At 39.9% G+C, this 16,564-nt stretch overlaps 1 long non-coding RNA gene across 1 annotated transcript in view; it reads left to right on the plus strand.

The window, feature by feature from the left end:
- The window catches only part of LOC139168389 (uncharacterized), a 42,677-nt gene extending 27,517 nt beyond the window's left edge, over positions 1 to 15,160 (plus strand). Inside the window, exon 3 of the long non-coding RNA XR_011559283.1 lies at positions 14,991 to 15,160. This is a non-coding gene — a long non-coding RNA (uncharacterized lncRNA). The remainder of the gene's footprint in view (positions 1 to 14,990) is intronic.
- The last annotated feature ends 1,404 nt before the right edge of the window (positions 15,161 to 16,564 follow it).

A 16,564-nucleotide genomic window follows, 5' to 3' on the forward strand; every position in this document is an offset into this window, starting at 1 on the left:
ACAAGGTTCTGGGACCACACCACATGTGGGTCATGCGCACGCAGCCACGACAACCCCAGCACGAGGGGAAAATGAAGCCCCTTGGAGACATAAAACTGCAGGGCCTCCTCATGAGTTCCGATGCACATCCGCACCGGCAGGGTCTGGAAACGGATGGGACCAGCCAGCAACACCTGCCCATCAATGGTCTCAACAGTTAACGGCGGGATGACAGGACAAAGGGGCAAGGAATGGCGTTGGGCAAAGGATTCGTCCAGGAAATTCGTCGTCGCCCCCGAATCCACGAGGGCCAACGCAGGATAGGTCCGAGTCCGTTGGGCAATATGCAGGGTCACAGAGAGTGTCAAGTGTCAAAACGGTCCGGGGTCTGTAGCCGCAGAGGCAGGAGAAAGTGGGATCCCCGCCCGACCTAGTGTTGCCACCAAGCCGGGTCCCCCTCGTTTCCCGACTGCTCCGGCGACCAAGGACGTCCGGACGAAGGACCCGCCATCGAAGAGTCCATGACAGGGACAGGGACACAAGGGGTTGTCTCCTGGAACTGTACGGGGGAAGCCACTGGAAGCACGAGAGAGCTGGGGGATACGGGAACGGCGGCAGCCACCGTGCTCCGCCTTTTGTGGGGACAAACCACAGCAAAATGTCCCGGGGCCCCGCAATAGAAACACAACCCGGACGCCCGCCGATGCCCCCGTTCCTCCGAGGTCTGGCGGGGTCGGGCATAACTCACGTCCATCGTCTTCCCGGCGGAAACACGATCCATCAGGCATGGAGACAGCGCTGGTTGAAAACGTCGGGGCGCAGGGGCCGGAGTCGGGGTTCCTACGGTAGACAACCCCCGCCGTGGAACAGGTGTCGGCGGGACGCCTGAAGCACGGGGGTTGGACTGTCCCGCTCGACGGACTTCCCTGGCCAACAGCCTGGCCTCTATTGCCAGGCAATGCCGCTCCAAAGCGTCCAGAGTGCCGGGCAGCACCTCATGCACCAGCTCATCCAACATAGTGTCTGATAATCCATCCTGAAAGGCCTCGAGCAGGGCAGCCTCATTCCATTGGACCTGCCCAGCCAGGGACCGAAAGTCCGCCATGTAGTCCGCCAGGGGGCGCGAACCCTGGCACAGTTGCTTCAGCGCCCACATGGCCGTCTGCTCTTGCACCGGGTCCTCGAATTGGTGACGCAGCTGGTCACAGAAAGCAGCAAAGTTCTGGAGTAGAGGGTCATCTCGAGCAGGTAAGGTGCCACCCACGACGCTGCAGGGCCAGCCAACAAGCTACAAAGAAATGCCACCTTGTGGTCATCTCCAGGAAAGTGCACCATCTGGGCGTTTATGAACAGCTGCACTTGGCTCAAGAATGCAGAAAACAGCCGCCGGTCCCCCCAGAACTTCCCTGGCATCGCCACGAAACATTTCCTCCTCGGCAAAGGCGCTGGAGGAGGTACCATGGGTGGTGCCTGAGGTGGGGCCGGCTGGTGGGACAAAACCTCCACCTGGCGTTGTAACACCAGGACCATCTGGGTCAACTGTGCAATGTCCCTGTGCAATTCATCAAACACAGCCTGCATGTCAGCTGCAGAAACTGCCATGGTGGAAGGCAAAAACAGGAACCCAAAAAGCAAAAATGCCAAACAAGGAACAAGCAGCAGGGAGCAGGAAGTAAAAACAAGCAAACCACCCCCAAAAACTGTGAACCAGGTGTCTGGTGGTTGGTGGAGTGTTATACTGTTCTGTCTGGGTCACTCCAGAAGCCAATACCAACCCAAAAAGAGAAGCCAGACACACTGGTAAAAGGCAAAAGCAGTTTATATAATTCAAGGAAAACACAGGTAACAGAAAATGTCCTTACAAACAGGAAAAATGCTGGAACTTCAAATATATACACGAAGGGACCAGTCCATGAAGCAATACCAGATTCTTGCTGCCAAGACGAAGCTGTAGATAGCAAACAGACGCCTCCCACGAGTCTTCCAGATTGTGAGGCCATAAGCCAAGATCAGAGATGCTGAGAATCAAAACAGGTCACCGCAACTCCAATTGATAACACTCCATATGGCTTCAAGGCCTTGCCTGCCTTTTAAACCCTGCTGATGAGGACCACACCCAAACCCAGCTGTTTCTAATTCAATGGTGGAAATATTTCTTTAACTGCTCCTTTCGTTGCTCTGAATGTCTCTGTCTCAAGTCAATGACAGCTTGTGCGTCATCACCTAATGACTCCAAGCTACTGGCTGGGGAGAGCCCCCCCCCCCCCCGGGGCTCTCATGCTGTTCTCCTTCATCCCATTCCTGACTCTCCTCTCCCCCGTCTGACTGTTCAGCCCCTCCTCTGCGCTGTCATCCTCCTCCGGGCATGGTGCCAGCAGACACAGCTGGTCCCTGAGCAGCCTCAGGCTGAATCACAACATGCAGGGACAATTTATTTTGTGTATTCTGGTGGCTGATGATGTTTTGAATTTTTGTTAAAGCAGAAGTCCAAAGAGTATTGCATTCTGACGTTTTTGTTCGCGCTTCATGGAATCTTTGATGAGGGTGAGAATATCAGTAGTTGGGTTGGTAGGTCTTTGTGGTAGAGGTAGTGGTTGAGGTGGTCTTGGTGGAGTATAAACAGGTGGTGGTGGAACAGGTGGTGGTGGAGTGGTATAGAGCATATTTGGACTTCAACTCCCAGAATTCCCCAGCCAGCATTCACTGGCTGGGGAATTCTGGGAGTTGAAGTCCAAATATCTTCAAGTTGCCAAGGTTGGCAAACACTGGTATAGAGTATTTGATTTGGTGGATTTTCATTTTTCAGTGCTTGGATATTTTTCTCCATGAATGCGGTCATTCTTTCCTGTGTGGGAAATGAGAATTTTCTTTTCCAGATGGACATGAGGAAATTGGGATTATCAATGGGGACAGACAATACGTATACATATAAACTTTAAGAATTGTCCTAAAAATGTGAGTTCCATGTTTAGTTATAGAAGAAATTATATGATGATGTTAGCAGGGGAGCTAACAAAAGCGTAGTATAATCAATTTTTTAAAAAGTTTCAGAGATCATGATGTCTATCATTTCTTGTATAACATTTAAACATGTACATAAATATATATATATATATATACATACATATTTATATAAATTCCTTAAGCAGGGGAAGAGAAACTACAGCATGATGATGATGACAAAAAGAAGAAGAAATTATTTGGTTATGGTCATTCTCTCCATTAGATTGTTGAGAGGTTACAATTTTTTTAAAAAAAAAACAGAGTAAAAACAATTATAAACACGGAAGACATGTTTCACACTGAAATGAAAAGACTCCTAACAATTTAAAGACAACAAGGGCCCCACAAACAAATTAACCTTAGGTCTGGGAACAAAGCCAGGTCTTAAAAGCTTTCTGAATCCCAGGAGAATGAGAGACTTTCTGATGCTTCCACGATTAAAAACTAAAAATTGCTCATATTTTAGAAAACGTCATGCCCATTATTTTTGAAACCTTAATCATAGTTTTTGATCGTGGGAGATACTTAAGTTATCTTAACTTTCTGATTTCCATAAGAATAATTTAACACAAAGTTAACTCTTGCAGCATTTTCACCTTGAGCTTCACTACCCTTTCAAAGCAGCCTAGTACCCCTCTTCTGTGCTGTAATTCCCCAACAAGTGGATCACCAATAAGACACCTAAGCTAGTTTTTTTCTAGCTCAGTTATAGAAAAACTTAAACAGCAAAACTTGAATTACGCAAAACTAAGGAGATAAACTGTGGATCAACCTTTGTCACTTCAGCTGTGACTCTATTATAGATTATAAGATTTTCTAGATGTATCACTTATTATTATTCCTTGCTATAAATCAGCGCTTCTAAAATAGTAAGGTGTGCTCCCGTGGGGTGGCCTGGAGTGATGCTAGGGGTGGCGCATGTGACCCAAGGGAATATGAGTGGTCCCTCTCGCTCGATTTATTTATTTATTTATTTGATTTTTATGCCGCCCTTCTCCTTAGACTCAGGGCGGTTTACAACATGTTAGCAATAGCACTTTTTAACAGAGCCAGCATATTGCCCCCACAATCCGGGTCCTCATTTTACCCACCTTGGAAGGATGGAAGGCTGAGTCAACCTTGAACTGGTCATGAGATTTGAACCGCTGACCTACAGATCTACCTGCTGCGTAACTCCGGCTCCTGATTTCCCTGGACAGGGAATGTTTTCCCAGTTGCACACTGCTCTGAGCCTGGAAGAGAAGGCAGCCAGGCGGGGCAGGGCAGCTGCATGGGCTCTTGTTTTCGGTGGGCGCCGTGGTAGCCATGAATGGCATAGCGAACCTGCTGCTGGACAAGGAGGATGAAGCTGTAGCTGGGTGAAAGCTTCAAACAGCATCCTAACGCCTTCTTCCACATGCCATTTGCTGTGAGTTCCCAGCAGAAATGGTGCTTATGGGCCAGGCCGGCGACTATGGTAGCCTATGCCTGTCTAACCAAAAACAGGCTCTACTGAGTTCAGTGGGACTTACTCACAGGTAAGTGGGTAGAGCAGCCTTCCCAACCAATAGTTTGCTTGCAGCTTATAATAAGTAAAATAATAAATATTAATACTAAAATTCCATTGGGGCCCAGATTGGAGAGTGGAGGGACACGCAAAATGTTTACTTCTTCATGGGGAGCGGGCCATAACAGAAAATAATTGAGAAGCACTGCTGTAAGCAAATATGGCTAAACAAAAGATGGAGGTAGAGGAAAGGGTCACCAGCTGTGGTTGATTCTGGTCAGCTATCAAGAGAACAGATTGGTTCATTCCAAGCAACCTTACAACAGCTAGGATTCTAAAATGTTTGGAAGGTGGTGATGTTGGCTATGTATAACTCCATTTCCTTTTTTTTTTCTTAAATAATTTTTATTGAAATATTGTTCTCTCTGGGTTCCCCCAGACGTCAACACCAACTAAAAAGAGTATCCAGACACGCTGGTAAAAAGCAAAGTCATTTTATATCTTTGAAAACAAACACAGATAACAAAAACTGTTCTTACAAACTGGAATGCTATGAAGCTTCACAGAAGAGTCACGACGGCCAGACAATACAACATGCTTCTTGCTGGCACACACACCACTGTAGATAATAAAACCCACGCCTCCCCCAAGTTTTCAGCCTTCGAGGCCACAAGCCAGAATCAGAGACGCCAAGGATCGAAGCAAGGTCACAGGACTCCCAAAAGATAACTCTCCACAATACAGGAAGGGCGGGCCTGCCTTTTCAACCTTTCTGAGGAGAACCACCCCCAAACCCAGCTGTTGCCTATTAGGGATGGAAATACCTGGCTAATTGTCCCCTTCTTTGTGCTGCCCTTCTCTGCCTCATATCTATGATGGCTTGTGCATTCTCATCTAATGACTTCAGGCTACTCGCTGGGGAGAGCTCCCCCCGGGGGTCTCAGCTGTTCCCCCTCCTCCTCGTCCTGACATTCCTCTTCCCCGTCTGCCTGGTCCTCCTCCTCCTCCTGTTCCTCGTCCTCCCCCTCTGAGCATGGAGCCAGCAGAGTTCCAGCCGTTCCCTGAGGAGCCTCAGACTGAATCACAACAAATATATACTTTAAAAACAAAACATATAAACAATTAAGACAAACAATTATATATACACACATGAAAAAAAGAAAAAAGAATACGTATTCAATTAAATTGTTCACATCCATTAAACACAACATCTACTTAGTCCTTTTTATGACTACTACAGATGGTGATATTGAAAGAAAAAAATAATTTCGGTTATTTGATTTATATACATGTTTGTTTTGCTTTCAATTGGCTTAAATCAATCAGTATTACAATATCTTGATTGGTAGAAATCAAATGATTCATAATTTATCTTTAAAATGTTATTAGCTAAGTAACTTTATCCTTTTTATTTTATATTTAGTCCATAACTATATATTAATTTTGTTCTTATCTTGTTTCTAACTACTCATAAAATATATTCCAAGTTTTCTAATACTGTACTCTGAGTCTTCTTTATTGTTTATTTTAAATGTCAATATATCTGCTTCTGCACAATCCATAATTTTCTTTATTAGTGTATAATCATCTGGCAGTTCTTTTTGTTTCCAATATTGTGCAATTGTAATTCTGGCTGCCGTTAATATATGCAATGTTATATAGTACTGTTTTTTCCCCATCTTTTGATCAATTATGCCTAACAAAAATGCTTCTGGTTTTTTATTTATTTTATTTTATTAAATCCATTTCCATTAGCATGAATATTTAAACCTCCATTCTTTCTGACTGGATGGTGACCATTCTATATAAAAATGAATTGCATTTTAAAAATTAGTCATTGGTATTATGACTAATTAGTATGTTGCAAGATATGATCCACTTGTCAATCGAAGTTGTCAGTCATCCAGATCATGGTTGCCCCAAAGGTACTATTCCAAAACCCAGTTCTCTTTGGAAAAGCACCTCTGAGATATGAACCACTTTGTCTGGACTCAGAAGCTGAATAAGATTAGACCTGATTGACACTTGAATGGGAGTTCATTGGAAGATATCAGGGCTTTTGGCGGAAGTGGGAAACTGGAAAATACACTCAAAGAAGTCAATGTCAAACCTCTTTCATAAACTTGTAAGAAACCTACAAACTTGCATCCATTTATAGTCAAGAATCAATCACCATGGCACCTTCAATCTATAGAATCGCTAAGCTTGTAGTTTCTTCTTTTTGTGGACATAGTGAAATCCCTATGTGGTTGTTCTAGGAAGGAAAGAAGGAAAGGAAAAGAAGGGAAAGGAAGGAAGGAAGGAAGGAAGGAAGGAGAGCTGAATTATCATGAAACTGATGGGAAGACACTGAGTCAGTCAAGAGAAGAGAGCTACATGCAAGCAAATAGTGTTTTCTTTATTTCTTTATTAGAAATAATTGTCAAAAATAAATAGAAATAATAGAATTAGTATTGAAATTGGAATTGGGATATGTTTATTTTTAACAAGGCAGCTGAAATTAACTATGATCAATTTCATGACTAAAGTCATGACTAATTCTCAGTTAAATTTCATTGATTTGATTGAGTCTATTCTAAGTTTAACTAAATCTGGATCTAACCCATTATATAAAGCAAGTTGCCATCTTCTTTCAGCTAATTTTGAACTTTACATGTATTTAATCTGTGGTTATGCCTTATTCCTCTGATTTACCCTCAAAGGGTATTTCTGAATCATCATTGAATGAATAATTTAAAAACAAACTTTATAGTAATATTCTGATTTTAACCACCTTTGCCATAATTGTAGTTTGCTTAAAAGGAATAAGACCGAAAAAGAAAGTTTTCCAACTACATTTTAAAATTCTTTCACTTGATTGCAAAATGAAAACAAGAGAAGCTTTGACAACAGAAGGATATACTTTTCCTACAAACGAGTGTTTAAAGAGATTTTGGTGGTTTTGAATAAAGTAAAATTGAGTTTGAAATAGAATTATGTATTAATGACAAACATATTATTGCTAAAATGCATAAACATTTGCTGAAATGTGAGACTGAAGAAGATCAAGTGTATGAAAGAATGTATGATCAAATGGGCTAAACCTTTTGGCTATAATATATAAATGGATCAACGGGAAAATATGTTGTTGAAAGGATTGAAATTTATATTATGTTCTAACTTTGAAGAGAATTTTTATAAAATGAAATATCATTGATATTTCTCAACAGATAAATTGTCTAGAATGTATAAAGGTATTTTGAGTCATCCCTGGAAATCTGAACAACATGTTTGGAAACATGTAAGAAAGCCAAAAAAGAAAAAAGAAAAGAAAAAGAAAAGAAAAAGAGGAAAAAAATATATTAATTTATTCAGAAGATATCAAAGGTTAGGGGTAGCACTAAACAGTTTTCTTTTGTGACTAATGGATAAACAATTAGAAAGAATTAATAGAACTTTGTTTTATATATAACAGCTGTAGTGAGAGTATTATAGGCACAAAAGAGAAAACTACCAACAATGGACAAATAATAATAGAAGTTCCAAAGATGCCTTAATTTATACCTTTGATCAAAGAAAAAGGATAATATTTCCATTTCTGGCTGAGTAGAATCCCCCGATAGATTTTTTGCACGAAACAGAAACAAATGCACTTTTGGCTAATAGTTTTGATGATTAAATTTTTGGGGGGATAATAGGCAAAAGTGAGGGTTTTTTTGTGTAATCATGGAATAAGAGAGAAATTTATAATCACAGTTATGCTGTAAGGGAAATGGGAAGAAATGCCTTTTTTTTTTAGATCTTTCATATCTACTCAGATTTTAGGCACTTGTATCACTCTCAGGATTTGAAAGTAAATTATAACAAAGATGCTATTTGGATTATTCTATTTTACTGAGTTTAGGGTATTGAGCAGTTTTGCTTCTTTTATGAAGTTTGAAGAAGCATAAAACATTTGAAATATATAAATTTGCATATTTAATAATTTGACACCAAATGCAGCCATAATTCTTTGTATTTGATCACTAACATCGAAAGTATATAAGAATAGAATAGAATAGAATTTTTATTGGCCAAGTGTGATTGGACACACAAGGAATTTGTCTTGGTGCATATGCTCTCAACGTACATAAAATAAAATATACATTTGTCAAGAATCACGTGGTACAACACTTAATGATTGTCATAGGGGTCAAATAAGCAATGAAGAAGCAATATTAATAAAAATCTTAGGGTATACGCAACAAGTTACAGTCATACAGTCAACATGGGAGGAAATGGGTGATAGGAATGATGAGAAAAACTAGGAGAATAGAAGTGCAGATTTAGTAGAAAGTCTGACAGTGTTGAGGGAATTATTTGTTTAGTAGAGTGATGGCGTTCGGGAAAAAACTGTTTTCGTGTCTAGTTGTCTTGGTGTGCAGTGCTCTGTAGCGACGTTTTGAGGGTAGGAGTTGAAACAATTTGTGTCCAGGATGTGAGGGGTCAGTAAATATTTTACCTGCCCTCTTTTTGACTCGTGCAGTATACAGGTCCTCAATGGAAGGCAGATTGGCAGCAATTGTTTTTTCTGCAATTCTGATTGTCCTCTGAAGTCTGTGTCGGTCCTGTTGGGTTGCAGCACCAAACCAGACAGTTATAGAGGTGCAGATGGCAGACTCAATGATTCCTCTGTAGAACTGAATCAGCAGCTCTTTGGGCAGTTTGAGCTTCCTGAGCTGGCGCAGAAAGAACATTCTTTGTTGTGCTTTTTTGATGATGTTTTTGATGTTAGGTGACCATTTTAGGTCTTGAGATATGATAGAACCTAGAAATTTGAAGGTCTCTACTGTTGATACTGTGTTGTCTAGTATTGTGAGAGGTGGAAGGGTGGAAGGGTTTCTCTTAAAGTCTACCACCATTTCTACGGTTTTGAGTGTGTTCAGTTCTAGATTGTTCTGGTCACACCACAAGGATAGTTGTTCAACTTCAACTGTCTGTATGCGGATTCATCATTGTCTCGAATGAGTCCGATCACTGTTGTATCATCTGCAAACTTCAGTAGTTTAACAGATAATAATAAGTATATTAGTTGCTGTTTTCACAAGAAGCTGTTCATTTTCCAGACTTGCTTCATCTTCATTTGTAAATGCTACCAGAGTAATACAATACAAGCATTGAAAAGTTAAATTCTTGCAATCTGTCACATCTAATAATATCCTTTTCAACATTCACCATACAATAAGAAAAGTTGACTGAATACTTTTGAGAAGATCATATGAATGTAGGGTTTTCCCTCTTACTGCCTGCTAGTTTTGCTTTCTTTGAACTGAGAGCTCGTCTGAAATATATCTAAAACTCAGCAGCATTTTTGTCTTTATTTGATTTTTGAACTCCAACTGAGTTTTGGCAGATGAGCACTTTCTGATTCTACTCTATAAAGTTTGAATTGGAAAGATTCCATACAGATATCCTTACAAAGTTCTTCACATCACCCAGTTATAACAAGAACTTCTATTCTAAATCTAGACAACAGAAATTATGAAATAATATAGATTTTAACAACCTTTCCTTATAAACAAGCTATACTTCCAAGTATTTCATTTTATTAAAAATAATATTTTGCAGCAAAGCAATTGAAAAACAACTTATACATAGCAGCAGTGTTTGTTCTTCAGTATCAGCATGGTAGTTTGTATTGTGCATTTATTCTAGGACTTACAGAAACAATGAAATAATCAAATTGTGCGCTCCTTGCAGAGAATATGCCCTATATTATTTCAAAACTCTATGCACTAATGTTCCACTAAAACATTCTGAGAATGACCAATGCCACCATTTCTTGGCTCAAGGTAAGCAGAGGTTAACAACCTGAGCACAGGACTGTGTTGACCAGGCAAAACCTGGTCAAAAAATATTAGCAAACTTGCCCAATTGGCAAGGTTTGTTTACTTTACCAAGTTGCACTATTTTCTTCCAAATCTGAAGGCTAAAAGCTGGAAGTTACAAACATAGAATGTGTCATGATTTCCTAATTTCTAACTGAAAGAACATCAGTTATAAATGGAAAGACCATAGAAGTCCACCGTTTGGATGAATCAGTGGTGGAAGGGTGAGGGACATAAAAAAACAGATTTCAGCTAAAGAAAAATATAAGTTTCTGGTGAAACAGAGGACAGCATCTTCTCTTTCACTACAGAAGATTTAAGTTTAGGATGAACATCCATCAGTGATGAAGCAGCAAGACCCTCTGTTGCATGTCTCAAACGTAATAGGCTTAAGCAGGCTTTCCTAAAGTGACACCTTCTTTTTGAATTGGAACTACAATTCTCCAGATTCACGGGAGCTACAGTCCCAACCCAAGTGGAAGAAGACCATTTGGAAAAGTCTACACCATATGATCACAAGGCCCTTTGCAAAATTCCTCTATCTCCACAGCAATAATCCATATTTTTCCCCATGGCTTTTCACCAAACTGACATGATGATTGAAAAATAATCCCCAAAAATAAAATTAAAAAACCCTTAAAACTAGAAAGGGGGGGGGGAAAGGTCCTTATCCAAATATGTATGTATGTATATATGTATGTATGTATGTATGTATGTATGTATGTATGTCCGTACGTGTGTGTATATATGGCATTGGGTCAGATTACCTAAGGGACCACCTTCTACCGCATGAATTCTAGTGACCAGTGAGGTCCCACAGAATCGGCCTTCTCCAGATCCCATCAACTAGACAATGTTGCTTGGCAAGGCCTAGTAAGAGCCTTCTCTGAGGGGGCTCCATCCCTCTGGAATCAGCTCTCCCCACAGATTTGTTCTATCCTCAACCTCCTCGTCTTCCACAAGAGTCTTAAGACTCATTTATGCTGCAAGGCTTGGGGTGATTAGATTCTAGCCCCCTGGCTGATGAATGTTACATATGATTGCTGTTTGAGTGGGTATGATTGGTTTTTTTTAATAATACTGGGTTTTATAGATTAGTACACTTTTAAATTAATTGGATTTAGACAATTGTATTGTTCTTCTTTTTTATGTGTCGTAAGCCGCCCTGAGTCTTCGGAGAGGGGTGACGTATAAATGCAATGAAATAAATAAAATAAAAAATAAATATAGCTAAAGAGAGCAAATGAGCTCTAAATAGATTTATACTAGTCTCCCTTCCTTTTCATTATCAACAAAAATATGTTACAGATATAGAATATAGTTTGTCAGCTATAAAAAATTTATCTGCTTTGTATATGGCCGCTGGAGGGGCTGATAGGCAAAAAAGGAAGTTGTGTGCTCCCTCCCATATTTGGGTATTTGATTTCACTAGAAAAAAACAACAACAGCCCAACAACAACCCATATGGCTCTTCCCTGAAACAAAACTGAGTGGAGGAGATCCTGTGGTCTAGAGGTTAAAGCTGCCGCCTTGCAAGGCAGACCCTACAGGTTCAAATCCTGATAAGGGTATGGCTAGCTGAAGAGAGCAAAAGAGCTTGAAATAGGGTCTATACTAGTCTCATTTCCCTGTCATTATCAGTAAAAATATGTTACATTGTCAATTCTTCCATGTCATTTAGCCCAAAATACTTCATGTTAAAACTTGGTTTTAATGGGCACTACAATGGCACAAATGTTTCTTAAAAAAACAAATGTTAAATGACACATTGTCCATGAAAACATTATTGGTCATGTTTCCCAATTTCTAACCCTGATATCCCAAATAATGTAATTCTTAGGAATACCCAAACATTCACGTTAATTGGAGCTTTTTGGCCATGCTTCCATTCCTCTAAAGCAGACTTCAATTTGCAACATGCCAGCTATTGAATTCCAGTAAAAGAGCTTGTGGTGGAGCTCGGAGAAGCACCTTGGTTTAAAATGTCTGTTTTCATAAGTAAGTCTTTCATGCACATTTCATGAAGTGCAGTTCACCAATGCTTGCTAAAATTACTGTGAGGCTTACACAGAGGCCCTTGTACCTACAGGTGTTATTTTGGGGAGGAAAGGGAGAGAATTAGACCAACCTTAATAAGGAGAAGATGATCAAAGGCGCTTGGAATCTTCATGGTTGGTGCAAATCTTTATTTTTGTCAGTGAAAAAAATGTCCAAGAAATACCATACATAGAACACTGGTTATTAAAAGCAGTTTTATTGATAGTTTTTATTATTATTGTTCCAATACAAAAGGGCTTGTTGCTAGGTGCTTAGTAAGCCTTTTTGTGAGCCAAATACTTTAGTGTTTTTAAAATATTTTACCGTTTTTTAAAATATTTCTGGGGTAGCCAGGGTCAGTATTAAAACCATATTGTCCAATTCCTGTCCCCTCTTCTTTCTTCCTCAGTATATTGTCCTCAAGGCCAATCAGCCTGATCCTCATTAAAAGCCATCTACGTTACTTTCTGTATAGGCTGCCTTTTAGTGGCAGCCATTTTCTTGGCACCTATCACTTGAGGAGTTCTGTAAGATGAAAATCTAAATATTTTGAGTAACCAATGAGAAATCAATCGCCTCTGGGAAATAAAAAGAACAAAAATGAAATCAAAGAACCACTTCTACCCTCTCTGACCTCAATATGGCACCACGATCCAGGAGAGACAATCTTCTGTCTTTTATAATCACACACAACAATTTCATCATTTGGTCTGCATTGGCCCTCAAACTTGTCAGAGAGGGGTATAATTTCCTGATTTATATTTTATACAGGAAATGTTCTGAGCCACTCAGTTTTTCCCAACTCAAATTAGTTCAAATGTTTAAATTCAAAAAGTTCGACAATTTGCCATTGTAGAATTGGTGAATGGCAAATTGGTTGCTAAAGAAGAAAGGGATTTCAAGAGAGCAATGTGGCCTTGGTGTCATTAGGTTACTTGGAAATTTCAGCTAAAAATGCCTCAATGATAGCCTCCAAAGTCATTGAGCGACTAATACTAGAAGGGAACAAGGTTCACCTTTTGTAATTCTGCATTTCATGTATGACAAGAGTCTTTTGAGGTTTTGTTTGAGTTGGCAGAAACCTTTGGAGGACCTGCCAGCTTAGGTTGCAACATTATGGATCTATATCTCAGTCTTTGAAAGTTTTTCCTTTGCTATCACATTTAACTTGCCGTTAGCTTTGTGTGAAATTTGTGACTTGTCTCTCCAAATTAAATCAGGATTATGTACACGTAAAATGCATTCCCCCCACACCTTTCTTACTTTAGCTCTTTCACTTCTCGTCCTCCTTTCTCCTTTTCAGTGTTATGGTATCTCATTCCTTCTGATTTTTCCAGCCATGCAAATCTTTTGAAATGCAGATTGTAGCACATGCTCTTGCAGGAGAATCATAATCAAGTCTGAAATCCTGGAAAACTTTCTAGTCCATGTAAACCTATTTGCAATCCCTTAGATCAGGGGTGGGTTCTAACTTACGGTACCTCGCTGCCAGTTCACTTTCTCCCATGCTGCGTGAGTGCACCTTGTGGACTTGCATGTGCTTTGTGCATAGGTGCATGTGCAGTGCCAAAAAAAATCCAAGATGATTCATGTGCAGTGCTGGAAACTTGGTTTCTGTGCATGCACAGAAGAAAAAAAAACAGGAAAAAATCCCCCCTCCATTTTTTTTCAAAAAACAAAAATCTCCAAAAAATAAAAGAAATGGCGGCACCCACAGACCAGCACCAACGATTATCATGATGTCACCCGAAGGTTACTATCGGTTCAGGCAAACTGGTTTGAACCGGGAAGAATCCACCTCTGCCTTAGATGTTTAATTTGGACTCTACCAAATGGTTGTATTGATGGATGCATGACTTGCCTTTGCCTGTGCAAAGGTTTTAAATTTTGGTTTTATTTTGCATTTATAGGGGTTATTGATTTTTTTTTTGTTGATCTTTGCATTTTGTTTACTGGATATGTTGTTTGATTGTTTTTAAGATGAGAGGGCATACAATTTGAACAAATCAACCAACCAACCAACCAACCAACCAACCAACCAACCAACCAACCAACCAACCAACATTAAATAAACGAATAAATAAATGCCTGATTCAGAATGGGTTTTGTATATTTCTGTTTTTTGCCCATTGATGGTGTTGCCGAAATTAAACATGATCAAATCAAATTAGCCTTTCAAGTCACACAAGAGTTAAATGCCAACTAGGCATCAAAGCATTTCTGGAATCCCTTGAGATGGTTTTAAGAAAGGTTTATGCTATTTTCCAAGACTTTGAGGCAGCAGTCCAATCCCAAGAGAAGAAACCATTGTTTTAAATTGCAGACAGATATTCTGTTCCTCACTTCCTTCAAATCCAAGTTCTGCACAGGCTTAATACCACCGTATGGATGGTAGCTTAGCAGAAATAGTAACTATTTTGGGACATGGGAGATAATTTCAAGGAAATAGAAGTCTCTGTGGACCAGTTCATTGATTCCAACCACCCCACCTTTCCCTGCCCAAACTATTTTGAATGTTCAGCTGAAGCTTACAGAAAATATTTCCTGGCAGGGTTCGTAAATGGATAACTGCGGCCACAGCATGAGTAATGTCTAAATGCTTCTGTCTTGTAAAGTGATCTCTCCCCTTTTTTTTTCAGAGGGAATTTTGAATGAGAAATCGAGGCTCCACTTCTGCCGGCAAGTCTTTGATTTCTCTTCTCTGCAGGCTCAAGTTGTGATGGACAGATGGGCTATCAGTCCTCTGGTATGCAACTGAGAAGATATCCCGGTGCTCTTAGTTCTGTAGATCTCTGTAATTACCATAGGAGCCTCCGACATGGAACTTCTAAGCTTCACCTGTGTACTGCTTCTCTGAAAATGCATTGTATACTCCGGGTTATTTTTATGATCAGTAGGAAGAATAAAGGAAAATGATAGCAGGGAACAGAGTTGGCTTCTGTTTCCCTTTTCATACAGACTAACCTAATTTGTACATATTAAGCCAATAGGGGAACTAAATTTAATAACAGAGCATTCACAGATTTTTCAAGCAGTTTTCTAACTTAAAAATGATTTGAAGAAATGTTGGGTTCAGATTCCTCTTCTCTCTTCTTCTCTCCTCTTTTCTCTCCTCCCCCCATGACTGTTGCAGTGTCCTGGTATCATGTGATCATCTTTTGCGAACTTCTGTTGAGCAAAATCAATGGAGAAGCCAGATACATTTAACAACTGTTTTGATAATTAAAACAAATTTAGTGATTTGGTTAACAAATGTGGCCAGAAAAGTCGTCTGTCTGCCTGCCTGTCTGTCTGTCTGCCTGCCTGCCTGCCTGCCTGCCTGCCTGTCTGTCTGTCTGTCTGTCTGTCTGTCTGTCTGTTTATCTGACTGTCTGTCTAATCTATCATCTATCTATCTATCTATCTATCTATCTATCTATCTATCTATCTATCTATCTATCTATCTATCTATCTATCCATCCATCCATCCATCTATCTATCTATTTATCTATCCATCTATCCATTTATTTATTTGCCGCCCCTACTCTGGAGTCCTCTGGGTGTCATAAAATGGGGAACAATTAACTTAAAAAAAAATCTCCCTTAGCAACATAAATTTTGGGCTCAATTATATTCATAACGCCCGGGTGACCTGTATCAGATTTGGAAGAGATCTTCGACATCTTCTAGTTCAATGCCCTGCTTAGGCGGGAAATGCTTTACCATTCCAGATATATGGTTATCCAATCTCTTCTTAAAAACCTCTAGAGTTGGAGTACCCACAACTTCTGGAGGCAAGCCGTTCCTCTGATCAATTGTTCTAACTGTCAGACAATCTATTGCTTCTTGTTCTACCTTCAGGTGCTTTGGAGAATAGATTGACCCCCCCCCCACTTCTTTGCAACCCTGCTATCATCTCATCCCTAGTCTTTCTTTTCATTAAATGAGACATACCCAGTTCCTGCAACCGTTCTTCATATGTTTTAGCCTACAGCCCCATAATAATAGTAATAATAATAATAATAATAATAATAACAACAACAACAACAACAACAACAATAATAATAGTGATAATAATAATAATAATAATAATAATAATAATAATAATAATTATAATTATTATTATTATTTATTAGATTTGTATGCCGCCCCTCTCCGAGGACTTGGAGCGGCAATTATCTTCATTATTCTTCTCTGCACTCTTTCTAGAGCCACAACATCTTTTTTTATATTA

This window comes from Erythrolamprus reginae, chromosome 5 (genome assembly GCF_031021105.1).
Source record: "Erythrolamprus reginae isolate rEryReg1 chromosome 5, rEryReg1.hap1, whole genome shotgun sequence".
NCBI classification, from domain to species: domain Eukaryota; kingdom Metazoa; phylum Chordata; class Lepidosauria; order Squamata; family Dipsadidae; genus Erythrolamprus; species Erythrolamprus reginae.